General features: G+C 35.0%; 1 protein-coding gene across 8 annotated transcripts in view; it reads right to left on the bottom strand.

Moving 5' to 3' along the window:
- GPHN (gephyrin) overlaps positions 1–16,355 on the bottom strand; it is a 414,033-nt gene that overhangs the window by 94,607 nt on the left and 303,071 nt on the right. The gene's annotated exons all lie outside the window — the stretch shown is intronic.

The raw sequence follows: 16,355 nt of genomic DNA, 5'->3' as shown, positions 1-16,355 counted from the left end.
GTTACTGTGTGTCACAGCACTGTTGTAGTAACTCAATCTTCACAACGATCTTATAGGAAGGCATCATTATATCCTGTTTTACAGATGAGGAAAGAGAGTTGTAGAGAGATTATATGTTTTGGTCTAGATCACAGAGCTAGTAACAGAAGAGCCACAATTCAAACCTAGGTAGCTTGGCTTCAGAGTCCATGTCCTTAACCATTATACTAAATTTTGAACATTTAATGAGTTAGTAAAATGTGATACTCAAAGTTCATCTTATTTAGGATTTCACAGAAAACTTTCTTTCTTCTGAAAAAAGTCATAGAAAGAGTTATTACTTAGCCATTCCCTACATAACCTCATCTAGTCCCATGGAATTAATATCACCCATTCACTAAAACTACTAATCTTGTATCTCTAGCCCCAACCACTATCCACAACTATAGATTTGTATGCCATGCCAATAGCCAATGGATAAGAATATATATCTCCAAACTTATAAATCATCCAACATGACTTGGATATGTAACACACAATTCAAACCTAACCTGTCCAAATCCAACTCTTGATTTCCTCACTCTCCTATCCTACCCATAATGTCTTATCCTCTTGCAACTCCTATCTCAGTAAATAGCAACTCCATTTTTCTAGTTATGAGTCTAAAACCTTAGAGACATTCTTCATTTTTCTCTTTTTGTCAGAACCACATCTATACTACCTTTCAAATACTTCTAGAATCTGACCATTACTCGCCATCTCCACTACTACGCCAATAGGTGGAAATATCACTTATTTCCTGGGAAAATGAATAGCCTCCTAACTGACCTCCCTGCTTCTATCCTTTTCTACTAAAATTTATCTTCCACACAGTAGTTACAATAATCCTTTCAAATTATAAATTAGATTGTGCTCATCTCTGTTCACACTTTTCAGTGACTTTTCCATTTCACTAGGAGTAAAAGCTTTGTTATGGCTTACAGAGCCCAACATATTATGCCCCCCCCCATTTTCATCTATCCTTTCCCCCCTTGTTCTTTGTGCTCCTTGTTTGTCCTTGAGCATGCCAAATCCATGTCTCTTCAGGGGCTTGGTATTTGCTATTTTCTCTACTTGGACCTTTCTTCCTTGATATTATGGTTCTATCTATTCCTTATTTCTTTGAGGCCTTTGCTAAAATATTACCTCCTCAGAGGGTCTTAATTAAAGATCCTAAATAGAATATTACCTACCATCACTCTCTATTCTCCTTAACCTACTTTACTTTTCTTTATGGATATATGTATGCATGTCCATATATCTCTATATGGATGTTGATATCAATATATTTATAATATATAATATAAATTTATTTGTTTATAGCTTTCTTCTTCTAAGTATAATATAGGCTCCATGAGAACAGTGACTTTTAATCTTTTTGTTCAGTGTTGTTATCCCCAGTACCTAGAACAGTAACTGGCACAGATTAGGCAATAAAACAATAAATATTTGTTGAATGAATAAATTAATCATTTAATGCCCCCCCCCAAAAAAGACTTCTTAGAAAATTATATCCTTATTCATAAATAACTTGACCTTTTCTTTGGAACCTTAAGGGTCTGTGGCCCAATGCATAAACAGAAAAGGACTAACTGCAAACACTGTTGCTTGGCTGTGCTAACTTCTATCCACAACTCCCTTCTTCACTGGCCACCTTGCAGCTAACAGTGTCCATATAATACAGTTCTGGTCAGCGAGATGTAGGAAGGAGTCCCTGGGGCAGGCTTCCCATTACAAATAAAAATATAAAGATATAAAGCTCTAAGAAGGGAAAAATTTTGCCCTTCTACCCTCTTTCTACTTGGCACACAGCTAAATACGGAAGGTGCTGTAGCAATCTTGAATCATGAGGCTGAAAACCCACTCAGTAAGTATGAAAACACAAGAAGATAAAAGAAGCTGAGCCTCTGATGACAATGTTGAGCTGTAGACAAGTCTTCAGCTGCCTGCTTCCAGACTTCTGATATGTGAGACAAACTTCCATCACTTTAATTACTCTCTAATTAAAGTGTATATAGCTCTCGGTAGTCTGTTAGTTCCTAGTTACTGCAACTTATTAAATTTAGTGCTCTTACTCCAACCCCAGCAGCTGCTTCATACATGGTTGCTGAATTGACTTAAAGGTACTACCTCAAAGAGTTTCCATTCTAAGATGAATGACATTAGTATAAGTACTCAAGGGAAAATACATAGAAAGATGGTTATAATTTGCTATTCCTCCCCATAGACAATCATAAAATTATAAATATTCAAAGCTTGAAAGTCCTTAAAGTTGATTTAGTGCTAAATATGAACAATCTTTTCTACTCAGAATTTCAGTGATATAGAAAAAAGAATTATGTATGATTTATCATTTATTTGCAATTGAAATATACATTTATTTATAACTCATTTTCACTGAAATCCTGGTCCTGTCATTCAAACATCATAAAAACATTTTGTTACGACCCGTGTAATTGGAAAGAATGATACAATGCTTCTGCTTTTTATTCAGATTTACAGATCTCAGATTTGATCTTTTCTAAGACAGGCTTTCTCTATGGCGTAAATTGCGTATAATAATCTTAAAAAGCTGTCCTTTTAAAATGTTGTTTCTGTTAGAAAACTATACTTTTTAATTGCACAGTTTGTTTGTTGAATATGCATTGTAATATAATAGAATTTTTGTTATTAGGAAGCAAGTTTGATTATCACTGATACGCACCCACTGAACCAATATTGATATTTATCCAATTCATTTTATGAACCAGGAACAGTTAGGGACTTGGGATACAGAGAATAAGATATACCCTGCCATGAAGAATATTACAGCTCAGCAGAAAGAAGACATGTAAGTAGATAATAAAAATAAATAAAAGCAGGAGGGTAGTAAACCATCTGATGGTTCTTTAACTATAGAGATAGGTATTTCACTTCCTCTCTTTTTAAATAGGAAATTACAGTGTGGATATCTACCACACTGGAAATAAATTCCTATCTTTAAAATAACTTGTACTTTGTTCATATTTTTCTTATGGCACCAACCACCCTCCATCTATGCTATAGGCATTTAAATATTTGCCTTACATATATATGTCAATTTTAAGGACTTATATTTTATTAATCTTTACATCCTTTGTCACATTTAAAATAGTGCTTTTTCTTATACCTACAATAGTTACTGAATAAATACTTGTATGTATGAATAACATAACTTTCAAGCTTTCAAGCAAAGTTAAAAGTCAGAAAGGGAAAGGCAAAGTGGCACTTCCTGCTCTGCCCTATTGCTTTTCTAAGCAATCCAATATCTACAGACTCTGCACGAAGTGACTGCTCACTGGATAAATAATCCAAACTTTGATGGTAATGTGTTAATATTGGTCTCTGGCTAAACTATTTGCATGTTAGCACAGGGGACTTTTGAACACATAATAAATTATTTGAAAGAAATGTGTCATAATGAAAGGAAATGTGGTTTTTGGATTGAGAAAATATCCAAAATTCAATAGAAGATTTGGGTAGTTTTTCCTATAAAGCAAAAACTATTTCATAGCCACAAATATATTCTGATTACTACTTTACAAATGAATACCAATGGTCACTAAGAGGATCTTTGAGGACATAAGCTCCATTCAACTCATATATATTACAATAAAAAACAAAACCAACATGTGAAAATATGCTCTACTGAGAAGATTATCATGTTCAAGGGAATATTTATTTTAACTTACAGTAGTAAAATTAGCTGGTGATGTATGGCTGTTAGTGCTAATTGGTAGGAGGGCTAGCTAGTTTAACAAAAATAAGATTTAAAGTCTTTAGGATATGAGATCTTTATATGGGAATGGGGTTTGGGGCTGGGAAAAGGAAGTCTAGACATCTTTTCCAGAAGTAGCTTTCCAAACTGAGCAGAGTAACAGTGTGAATTATTATAACATCTAAAGTGACAGCATTCTTCCGTAATGGTTTAGCTTTCTGAACTAGATTTGTAGGATTAAAGAAATTCTAAATTAGCCACAGAGTGATGATCTAAAAGTTACTCTGCTAATCTTAAATTTCCATAAATAAAACTGAAGTTATCTCATTTATATTTTCTGGTGTGTAATCTAGACATGAGGTTGACTATATTAGTTCAGAATCTTTGCAGGTACTCAAAATGTTATTGAGATTTCCTATCTTCCATGCAGCAGATATAAAAAGACTATATAAGAAATCCGTGTAAAAATAGTACAGGTTCACTCAGGATCGCATCATCAAAGACATGCTTCAATACTAATGGCAATGTCTAGGATGTAGAAAGACTTCAAAGGGACACAAAAGTACAAATGGATTCCTTATACTAAGTGGAGTAAGCAAAGATTTTCATTGTATAGAAGTAACCCTTTCTCTTATGACATGGCCATCTTGAGATAAAGCTGTTTATACCAAGGAAATGATTTTTTCCCACTTCAAATGCATTGTTTTTAATCTGCCAATTCTTAATATACAATGTCTCATCTTGGCTTGAAAGTCCATTTTTTAAATTAGAAGTAAATGAGGAAAAGATGCTTTCAGATGATTGAACAAAACATAATAGAAATAAAATGTTTATCCAGGTTCTTCTTGATTAAATTAAAAACCTCAAGAGGAAACTTTATTCTTCAAAACAATCAGTAAAAGAATTCTCCAGCTACCTAAAGTGTAAATCAGTATTCACTCTTTGGATATAAATAAAATTTAAAGGAAGAGATTTGTTCTGTCCTATTAATATACTGCCTCTATTTCCCCCTGTATTTGCAGCTGACATTCATTGTATTTCTATTTCCTGGATCTTTCTGAACAGCAAGATGATAGTAATATTTTTTAAGGCTAAACAGCTAGGGACTTTGCTAAGTCAAAGAATGTGTGGTTGAGATATACAAAGCATTTAGTCTTTCATAGAAATCTCTCAAGTGAAATCAGGTATAAAGTTTGCAGGAAACATGGGCAACAGTAGAGTTCTTATGCTCAAGAATATAGGGTACTTTGTATATTTGAAAAGAATTTCTTGTATTGTTTTCAATAATAGTTTTCTATATTTCTATTTGGTTATTCAAGATATTGAGTCTCCATATTTCTGATAAAATCTAGAAACCATGGCTAAAAGGATTGTTATTTTCTAGAGTTGTATAAAAAATATTAAAGAAAAGGCACTTTTGAGATTTCTGTGCCTCAAGATTATAAAACAGAGTACTGTTATCACAAGATGTTGGCTCTATAACTCCTATCATTGGTTCACTATAACGCACAGGATAAAATTCAAATTCCTTAGAATAGTATATAAAGCCCTTCTTTGCTTTCTTTTCTGCCTCATCCCTCATTACTTAGTCACTTAGAAAATCGATTCCATTGTAGATAATGGAATATACCATACTACTTCATATTTTTCTGCTTTAGCACAGTATGTTCTTTTTGCCTAGAGTAAATTTTTCTCTCATCTCTTTGCTTTCCTTGGAAGTTATAATTCTTCCTTCACAACTTTCCTTGGTAAGGAAATACTCAAATAATGATGGGAACATGTCAAAAGGATCTTGGAATCAACTTGAAGAGACTCCCTTTGACAAAAACTGGGCCAACTTAAGAATTAAAATCATATAAAAGGTCTTAATATCTGAGAGGGAGGGATTGTTATTTTTTATTGTTAAAATAATTAATTAATCATTTATTTATTAAAAAAGAAGAAGAAGAAGAATATATGAAAGGGTGAAGCGGGAGGGCTTATATGTACAAACCATGGGCACGGACTTGGGGGGGATTGCTGGGGGAGAGGGGTGCTGGGTGGAGGGGAGTAAAGGGGAAAAATTGGGACTATTGTAACAATATAATCAATAAAATATACTTAAAAGAGAATTAAAATCAATTAGGAGAATAACAATTTATATAATCCACTTAATAAAATAAAAATAAGAATCCGTTAGCATATCATAATATAAATAAACAAATGATTAAGTAAGATTCTTTCTTACAACAGAATGCCAACTGGTAAGTGAAAAAGTGTTGGAATTAGAAAATCACCACTTGGCAACCATTATTGTAATAATTGGTTCAGGCAAAAATCATCAACAGATACTAAAATTAGAAGGTGAAAACCTCAAGAAAAATAATATTTATATGGTCTTAATGTATATCCCCACAAGATTGTTAACTACAAGAAAAATAGTAATTTTCCAGAGGAGAAGCCTGGCAGACAGTATCTTGACTAAGTTATCAACGTTAACATCACCAGTAATAGCACAAAAATACTGCATGAGCATCCTGATGTGATGCACTGAGGACACAACATCACATATGAGGTATTACTGATAAAACCATCGGGAAGCATCAGGAAAGTCTAATTTGAAAGACAGTCTACAAAATAACTCATGTATACTCTTCAAAATGGCAAGGTCATGAAAGACAAAGAAAACCCGAGGAATTGTTCCAGATAAAGGAGCCTAGAGGCACATGATAGCTAAAAGTAATGCATGATTCTGGATTGGGTCCCAGATCAGAAGAAGAGAACTTCTTTTTTTCCTTTTGCTATAAAGAATATTATTAGAAAAAACTGGCAAAATGTAATTTGAGTAAGATTACATAATAGTATTGTGGCAAGGTTCATTTCCTGATTTTGATAATTGTACTGCGGTTACATAAGAATATTTTTAATATTTTTTCTTTCTTTTAAAAAAGGAAATATACATTTGAATTGTTTAGGGATAAAGGATAATCATATCTGTAATTTATCCCCCTGTAGTCAGAAAGTATCTATATTAATATATAGAGAAATAATAAAGCTACTGTGGCAAAATGCTAACATTTGGGGGAATTTGGGTGAAAGATATACAAGAATTCTTTGTTCTACTCTTGAAACTTTTCAGAAGTTTGAAATTATTTCAAAATTAAAAACTCCATTAGTTTTAATAGTTTCCCCATTATTAAGCAATGCAAGATCATTCCATTTATTTTTTCTGCACAAAGGCACTATAAAACTCTTATCTTAAAATTCTATTTACTGTACAGTACTTGCATCTATTTATATACATGACTGTTCTCTAAACTAAGGCCCTTGGCTGGTTTGGCTCAGTGGATTGAGCGTCGGCCTGCGAGCTAAGTGTCGCTGGTTCGATCTTCCAGTCAGGGCACATCAGAGAAGGAAAACTCTGACTCCAAAAAACCTCCGCTGCCTTGCGGCATACCTCTTCAGGGGAAAGGCTAAGGGAGTAAACCCCCGACAGAAAATCCGGAGCCGGAGTCCCTAAGGCGGTTTGACGTTGTAGTCAACACCGGCAACTCCTGCGGCGCACCTGAAGCCAAGCTCTATTGACTCGGTCTTTCCCTTGGACCCTTCAGCTGCGAAGAGAGGGGGGGTCTGCTGCATGGGCAACAGCAGACCCTCCATATCACCCTGCCCAGGCTCTGTAGCTTCAGCTTCACTGGAGAGGACACTCCAGCGTCATCGCAAGATGTCGATTCAACACGGGAGGAGACAGATACCATGTCACTCCCGAGTCGGACTGCACAGCCATTCTCGGCGGTGCAGATAGACTCTTAAGAAGCTACACCATCGTCTCTCGAGACGGACGGCTGCCGACGACGATCTCTAAACTAGATTATCAGCTCTTTCAGAAAGAAAAAAGTGTCTTAAGAGCAAGGCCCAAGAATGATGTGCACACAGTGGTTACAGAGAGAATTTCCGTTGAATGAGTTGTAAGTGCTTGATTTTAACCAGTCTAGAATACATACACTGACAAAGAAGATGGGCTGTAAAGATAAACATTATATACAATTTCAAACCTTATTCTGGTCAATAATTTAAATGTTCTCTTTGCTAGAATTGTCCATAAAAAAAAAAAAAAACACTATGCAAATATTTGTTATCTATGAAAACAAAAGTTTTCCTGTACTATTTTCATAAAAAATGGTGAAAGAGTCAATGAAATAACACTGTAAACAACAATGAAAGCAAATTCTTACAGGTTATTTTTGAGATCAGGAGGTTTAATTTATAGAAAAATTATAAGGCCAAAAGGAGAAAGAAGTAATTTATCTCCCATGGTCAGGTGTGAACTGTTTTATAGTTATTTTCCTTTGACTTTTATTAGGATATTTTCAATTTGTCATATACAAGTAAGCTAAAAGTACAATATTAAAGGTAAATAGACAACATTAGTTGAGAGAACAGGGTAAAATGAGAAGTAAAAATGGTATTAAACTATAATCAACAAAATAGATTTGCTAAAGTAACATAAAAAAGGATAAAATTATTTAAAAAAGCTACAAATGTAGAGGTCAAGTGCCAATACTCCCAACAAGGGAAAACAAGGTCTTTTGGGTTAAGGTGGCTTCAGATGATCAACAGGAGTTTTTCACGACTGTCTTTATGAAGCTGGACTTCACTATAAGGTGTTCCTAAGACTGAGAGCTCCTGAGGAAGGTCTCAGATCAGGATCCTTGGGTTTTTGCCCTTACTAACAACACTAGTGCTCTATGTACGTCACTAATTGTGGGTTCTGGATATATCTGCCATGGCAAAAGAAAAGCTTTAGACACAATCTTCCCCTGTCCTTCACCCTTCTTCCATCAGATCTTTCTTGTCTTTGCTTACACTATTGGTTAATTACCTTTTGCTGTGTTGTCACTTTGGTTTAGAAATAAAAATCTGAACTGTATATTATTTGAGCTGTAATCCCTTGGTTGATTCCTATCTTGCTATCTTATTTCTGACTTGGTGCCCGTTTTGGGTCTCTGAACTACAGCTTGCTTTGTTAGGCTAGCAGAACCCTTTTTTTATAACCCTGAGTAGCCAAAAAACTGATGAAGAATTCTCTTATTCCCAAAGAAAGAGGTTGTCAGGAAACAATTTCAAAGGCATTAATATATAAATGTAAATGTATATATGTTTTTTATTTTTGTCAGCTTGAATTTGTAATGTTTTTCTTGTAAGTACTACTGATGCTAAAATGCAAAATTAGAATTTTTTTTTTTTAGTAGGTCCTTGTTCTAAACATTCTCTAGACAAAAGTAGAGAAAAAGTAATTTTCCTTTAGAAACCATAAGCTATTATATCTCTAAAAGTGGAATGTTTTCTAAGCATTAACTGGTTTCTATGATGCCCTGGGAAGAAGGACCAAGAGAAGATGTTCAAAGTCATCTTTGCAGTAAGAGGATTTTATCAGCTCATAAAATTGCATTTCCCTTAGTTAACCTTCCAAACATGTTGTTGTTTCTCATAGTATTAGGTATAAGTGCATAAAGCTTCAACTTTCAGAATGCCCATCCTATACATTAATTCAATGACAGACTAATAAAAAAGTAAATTTCAGTTAATATCTTTTGTAAGATACAAGCATTGTTAAATACAATTTTCAGGCATGTGGTAGATACTAATTTGTTTAGTTGAGAAAAGGAAATTCTTTGAATAAATGATAAATCATAGAGAATGTAAAGACTGAGTCAGTGTCATTGGTGAAAACAGGAATCTAGTTTTTAAGGTATTTTGCACATAGGTAGATAAAACATATGTCATTTAGAAAGTCACAGAAGTAGAAGTGAGCCAGCTGGGCTGCACAGGAAACAAGTGACAGAGGCAGAAGGTGGGCCCTTGGAGCTTAGGAGAGGAGAGGGCAAACGTAGTTGTGGATCAGGGGGAGGGGCAGAAGAGGGGGACAGGAAAGGTGCAGGTGTGCTCCAGAGAGGGAGCACCTGTGTAGTTTATCTATATTTATCGGGCACTTGATATGATACAGGTCTTTCTGTAAATCTAAAAAGGGGGGTTAATTTAATACTAATTTTGCTGATTGAAGCTACAGTATTTTAAGTATAAATCACAGTATGATTATAACTGTAGAAATAAAATACAACCCAATGTATATAGTGGGAAAAATAGTTACATGTATTAGTCATAGTTATCTAAGTAGTATGATGAGGATGATTTTCTTCCTAAATTTTCTGTATTATTCAGTCTTGACAATGATCACACATCACTTAAAAGTATTTAATGCTTTTTGATTTGAAAAATTAGTTTCTTGGTCAACCCTAGCCAATATCTTCCAAATTCTGTGATTCTAGGAAAACTTCTCAACAGCATCTGATTTGTGTTTTTAGCCATCAAAAGGTTCCTATTACCCTAAAGATAAAAAGTTTAGACTACCCTGAATAATGTGCTAGGCTCGTCATAATCTTCGCTTTCTCTTACACATACCCTTAGTTCAGCTATAGCGAACAATAATTTCTAGTGCACAGCATGATTTTTTCCACACATGTGTCTCAAATGTCCTACCCCTTCTAGTCCAACTAGCAAACACCTGCTTATCTTCTAAGGCTATGAAAATAAGGTATAGGTCATATCAATACAAGGCACTATAATTCATATATTGCCCAAGTTAGAAACTGGGGGTCATTCTTGAGTTTCTTTTTGATTTAATCTTTATTGTATTTTTTCATTACCATTTAGTCCCTTATACCTCCTCCCCAAAGCAATCACCACGCTGTTGTGTATGTTTGTGAGTCCTTTTTCCTTTTTGTTCAATCCTTAACCCCTCCCCCATCCCCCATCTGTCACCCTGCTCTCCACATCTAGTTCCCAGGCCTGTCAACTGTGATGCCTGAAATATTTCAAAAATCGTGCTTTATTTTTCTATTTTTATTGCTTCAGCATTAATTCAAGCTCTCATCAGATTCCTGCTTCTGATCTCACTCTGACTCAATCTATTCTCCACACAGTAGTTAACAGTCTTTCAAAAGTTCACATTTGATCTTGTCATTTCCTTGTTTAAATTCCTTTACTGGCCTTTACAATAAAGCCCAAAACCATTAACAAGGCAATTAGGAGGTTCATCTGTAAAAACGATACCACCAATTGGGGGTCACAATCTGGTTGCTTCTCCAGCCTCTTCTTTTCCTTATCCCACCACACCCTCGAAGTGTACCTCCTCCTCCATCTGTGTGTCACAATGCCTAGAGCATAATAAGCTCTCCATAAATGTTATATACTTACATTAATATTTTTTTTAATAAAGCCATTATCTGAGATAAATAGACTTAAATTCCACTGAACACTGAATAAGCAGCTCCCTTTGCTCCTCCACATCACTATCTACTGTTTCTACCTTGCTCTGTACCCTCAAGGGGCTAGCAAATTTATATATTAGAACAGTCTCTCTGTCCCTGTGGCCTCTGCTTGATTTCATCCAATGGGAAGCGTGGGCAGAAAAACAGAGAAATGAAGAGGAGAGACAAGCTATTTATTCCTTAGACCTCCTGTCTGCTGGTTGGCAGTGGTTATGCTCCTCTACTGAAAAGCATCAGTTCTATGAAGCAGCCCTCTCTGATAGACACGTTTCAGATCACTGCTCCCTTCTCTGGAAAGAAACTACAGGGTACTCAAGAAGAATACAGGAAGGATACTTTGCTCAGATTTGGGCAGTGATTAAAATCTTTTGGAAGAAATGTAAAATAGGTAGCAGTTATCCAGGGGAAGGGTGGGAGAACAACATTTTAGGAAAGAGGTAACTATTTGTAAATCGAAAGTTTTATATGGCTGGAGCACTGAATTCCAGGCAGGAGTGGCAGAGGGTGAAACTAGAGGTAAGCAGAAGTTAGATTGTAAGAAACTTTAAGGAGTTGGGACTTTAAGAACAATGAGAAGCTATTAAAGGATGAATGAAAGTCACTAAAGGAGCATGAAAGGTTTAGATTTGTATTTTAGAAAGATAAAAGTGGTTGAAGCAACATTGTAAAGATTTTTGGTTTGGACACCTATGTGGATAGGGATGTCGTTTCTTGAGATATGTAAAGAATGTGAGATATGAGATTATAAATTTAGTTTTGATCATGTTAACTATGAGGAAATTGTGGACTATCCAAGAAGAGATCTACAAGAGACGATTGGAAATATAACTCTGAAACTTAGGGGAAAGAAGAATTTACTGAAGACTTGTTCATGAAGAATGTGGAGTGTGAACGCAAAGTCTTAGAACTCTGAATAACACTGATATTTAATGAATGGTCCAAAGTAGAAGACAACAAAGAAGATAAAGGGAAAGGAAACAGTTTAAAAGAAGAGAAGAAAACTGAGGAAAGTAGGTAATTGTTTCAAGAAGGAGGGAGTAATTAAAAGTAGTATCCAACCTTGACCTGTCTTCCTTTAGGCTTTCCCTTCTGTATACACCCATTTTCTTAAAACTGGGCCCTCTGAAGTTACAGCCAGATTATCTGATAAATTTAACTAAGATTAACGAATTCTAAGGGCTTAATTTGTTACCACAAACAGATACTCATTGAAGTGGTAGTTTTTTTTAGAAGATGGTGCCTTCACGCTATAGAACAATTGTTATAACAATAACAGTAATACTAGTAGTAATAACAGTAATAAAAGCTAACATTTATTGACTATTGTGTACCCAAGCGTTTAGCTGTTTAATCCTCATAACAACCTATGATGCATATACTTTTATTAGGATAAAGGGAATTGAAATAAAGAAACTGGGGCACAGAGATAATGAATGAGCACTTGCCCAAGTTCATAAAGCTAATAAGTAGAGAAACCAAGATTTGAACATAAATAGTTTAACCCTAGAGCATGTTTTTTTAAATCAGGTGAAACAATGAGGACAGCTGTTTGATACTTGCAGATTTTTCATTGTACCTCAAAATACATTAAAAATGCAACAACTTGCTCTGCTTATGTGTAAATTTGAGCAGATCAATTTAAAGGGTATAGGCTTGTTAAAACACAAATATTGCTTTTTGAAAATCATTTTATTACTTCCTTAAATTAGCATTAACATTTGGGACCTGTAATATTTTCAACACTAAGGGGGTATAATGGACTAGATCTACCATTACAGGTAATATTAATCAAAGCTGATGGTAGTGGAGTGATGGACAGGTTTCTTAAAGATATTTAAGATCACTATTATTAAAATAATGACAGCAAAAATGGAATATCTGACATTTATGTGTGGGTATGAAAAGTATGGGAACAAATCTAGCCAGGTGGCTCAGTTGGTTGGAGTGTCATCCTGTACACCAAAGGGAGATGAGTTCGAGTCCGTCAGGACACACAGCTGGGATGCAGGTTCTATTCCCTGGTCAATATTTCTCTCTCCTTTCCTCTCTCAAATCAATAAACATATTCTGGAGTGAGGATTTAAAAAAAAAAACCAGTATGTGAACAAGAAGATACACCTAAGAGTATAAATTAAAAAATCATTTATTATCTAATAGTTTTAAAGTTTAATCTAATTTCTGAAAACTTTAGAAAATTGAATTATTAAGGTTAGTGTGAGGAACCCTAAAACCCACAAAGTTAGTTCCGTTGGTTAGCATAAAGCTAGAAAACTTTTCCACATAAAATAGAAAAAGCGAAGCCTCACAGAAAGTTAGGAGCTGCAGATAAAGTAACATACCTAAAAATTTTCATTTAATATTTCTGGTGAGAATTTTGATGAATGATATTTATCTTTTCTAGGTTCACTGAACCTTGCTCTATTATATAATGAATGTCACCAATAAAACAATAATGTCTGCAAGTAAACATGTCTTTAAGTAAAATTATTTTAAAATTAAAAGCCCATTAGAAACCTGGGATGAATGTGCTAGTCTTTGAGAACTGACGAAACAATTTGGGAGAAAATATTGTTTGAAAAGGAGAGCAATGCTGAGTTAGTTTCAAAATAGAGCCATGGGAAATCCTTTACTTCAGTAGTAACCCAACTGAATCATTATTTTATTTTTTCTGCTGCTGAAGTAGTAAAATCTCTTAATTCATTCATTACCCAAAACCTGAAGTCTCTATTTTATTTATGTTATAGTTTATTTAAATAAGAATCTTCAGAAATTAGCATAGAATTCTACACATAGTTAAATAAAGCAGGATGCTTGTTCACCAAGTTAGGGTGCAGATAAATTACTTTGCACCCTAGGGATATTTCTACTTGGATAACTACAATTAGCTATTATATTAGAATGAGAATTGAAACACGATTTTATTATTCCACTGTCTCTATCAACATAACTTTAGTAGTCCAGAAAACTCTTACATAGGAAGATAAAACTTACAAATTACCACGTTTTTTGTTCCATAAAATGCACTTTTTCTGTGTGTCTTATGGAGCAAATAATGCATCACAGACCGTGATGTGTATTACTTGACCTGTCAGCAGTGGTGACAGCTATTAGAAGAGGAAACGGTGGGCCCACCCGAAACTCCTGCGGATGCTTAAATGTCCCACTTTACTGCTGAATCTCAGGGCTCCTGGTCAGTATGAAGTTAGCGAAGAAAGTGATAGCAGTGATTGTGAGCAACTGAGCTTCATAAATTCTGACACTGGTGATGATGAGTTCTGGTGGTTTCCAGAAAACTAGAAGAGTACTTGAACCTTAAAGTCTCTCCTCATTTGTTAATGACAGTGATGACGGTTCTTAATACCGCTGTTGATGGCTGTTCACTTTACATGGTTGAAATATTATTCTGTAATATTTTATTAAATATTTTGGTACACCATTTGGTTCAGAATATTTTTTTTTCTTGTTTTCCTCCTCTAAACCTAGGGGTGTCTTCTGGTCAGCTGTGTCTTATAGTGCGAAAAATACTCTACTACTTATTCTAGGAACTTCCTGAAAGGCTCTTAAATAGATATCATCAAAGAGAGTTTATACACCAAGACCCTTTTAAGCCCTCACCCTCAAATTCTTGCACTGGAGGTGGCTTGGGTACTGCTGTAGTGCACAGCTTCTTCTCAGGAATTGAGCACACTGTGGGCACAGGGCCCTGGTCTCCACTGCTGGCCACGGGTGACCTGTTGCAGGACTAGTGATTGGCCTGGCCCTGAGCCCTGGCTGAAGAAATAGACGGAGGGGCAATTAGGGAGACGTACCTAGAGTCTGGCACAACAGATCATACTAGTCCAAAGTTTGGCATTGATATGTTGGTTTCACTTCTAAGGCAAGAAAATGCAAGAGACAGTGTGATAAAAGTTCCTGCAGAGAAGAAAATATCAAGATTATTTTGTAACTGGGAATGGAATGTCCACATGCTGTGGCCTACTTCATTGTGAAAATGTACAAATTATCATAGAATGTAAAAGTGAGTTGTAAAGTGAGTCTCTCATTAAGATCCAAGGAAGATAGATTAGAAGCAATCTTAGGATAGCAATATTACCCAAAGAAATCTATGGATTCACTATAATACCTATCAAAATCCCACTTCTTTTTTCTTCCAGAAATGGAAAAGTCAATCTTCAGATTCATATGGAATGCAAAGGGACCCGAGGAGGTAAAACAATATATGAAAATGAAAATGAACAAAGCTGAAAGACTTTCACTTCCTGATTTCAAAACTTAGTCCAAACTACAGTGATTGAAACACTGTAAGACTGGCATAAGGATAAAGAGAGATCAATGGAATAGAACTGACAGTCCAGAAATAAACCAATACATCTATAGTGAATTTATTTTTGACAAGGATGTTAAGACCATTCAATAAGAGAAAAAACGGTTTCTTCAACATATGGCACTGGGACAACCGGATATCCACATGTAAAAGAATTAAGTTGGATTCCTTCCTCACATCACCCTTAAACTCAACACTGCAACAAAACCTTTCTTGGAGTAAAAAACTACTCATTGGTAGGTATCTCTAATAATCCTCTGATACTTGTTTCATATGCTTCATAACTGTCACCCTGGATGTTTAACATAGAAACAGTCTTTACTCCTTTGCAATATCATTCCTGCTAACTTAATAGGCAGGGTGTACTGTATAAATGGAATTCCTTAGATAAAATATTCTGATGGGTTCCTTCCTTGAAATCCCTGAGTACTCCCCTATTTGTGATGAGATTATAGTTAATTTAGATATTGAAATTCTCAAGGAGATCAACCCCAAATTGAAGATTTCAAAAAGATGCCAGACCTTTTACATTTTATGGGCAAAATTTCAACAAACATAGAATTTTGGGGGTTGAACCCATTAAGACTCAAATTCAGCCAACTAAATCTCTACCCCTAAGTGAAAAATATTCTTTTAATGCCTTCATTTTACAGATGAGGCAACTGAGGCAGTAGACAACATACTGCAAGAAGCTTTTTCCAGAATCCATTTTAGCCCACCAGTGTCTTTTCTAAGAAAAAAACATAGTGCTAGATTGTTAGATAATTTATTTTTAAAAACTAAGAAAAGTGGACCTTGATTTAAAAATCAAAATCCTAATCACACAAAGGAAGTTCTGATTTCTTTTTTCTTTTCTCAAGCCTCTTTACTTCAAGCTTTACAAGAGACCTGTGAGTAGGGAAGGTGCTACATGCTATGCTTCCGAGAATAATGGGTGAGTTGCATAATGCCACCAAGGCTAAATAAC

Source organism: Furipterus horrens, unplaced genomic scaffold, assembly GCF_987537825.1.
Source record: "Furipterus horrens unplaced genomic scaffold, mFurHor1.1.pri manual_scaffold_3, whole genome shotgun sequence".
Taxonomy (NCBI): Eukaryota; Metazoa; Chordata; class Mammalia; order Chiroptera; family Furipteridae; genus Furipterus; species Furipterus horrens.
The sequence above is the reverse complement of the archived record's forward strand: the minus strand, read 5'-3'. Positions and strand labels throughout refer to the sequence as shown.